The following is a 639-nucleotide window of genomic DNA, read 5'->3' as shown; positions in this document are numbered from 1 at the left end:
ACAAAATAAAAGGAAATTATGAGAATAAAGTTATAATTTTATGAGAATAAAGTTGTAAAATTACGAGAATAAAGTCATAATGTTCTGAGAATAAAGTCGTAATATTATGAGAAGTCGTAATATTACTTGTGATATTACAACTTTATTCTCGTAATTTTTCGACTTTATTCTCGTAATTTTACGACTTTGTTCTCGTAATTTTACGACTTTGTTCTCGTACCGTTACGACTTTATTCTCGTAATTTTACGACTGACGTTACAACTTTGTTCTCGTGACGTTACGACTTTGTTCTCGTGACGTTACAACTTTATTCTCGGAACCTTAACGATACTTTTATGAGGATAAAGTCGTAAAATTAAGAGAATAAAGTCATAATGTTCCGAGAATAAAGTCGTAATATTATGAGATGTCGTAACATTACGAGAATGCAATATTACTTGTGATATTACGACTTTATTCTCGTGATATTACGACTTTGTTCTCGTAATGTTACGACTTTGTTCTCGTAACGTTACAACTTTGTTCTCGTAACGTTACGACTTTGTTCTCGTAATTTCCAAATTTCTTTCGTCTTAGTTTGGCCCTAATACTCCGTCGTAAAAAAGACTGTTAATGTAGGACCACATTTATTAAACATG

The sequence above is a fragment of the Cololabis saira genome, chromosome 16 (assembly GCF_033807715.1).
Source record: "Cololabis saira isolate AMF1-May2022 chromosome 16, fColSai1.1, whole genome shotgun sequence".
Classification (NCBI taxonomy): domain Eukaryota; kingdom Metazoa; phylum Chordata; class Actinopteri; order Beloniformes; family Belonidae; genus Cololabis; species Cololabis saira.
This window is presented reverse-complemented; position numbering follows the sequence as displayed.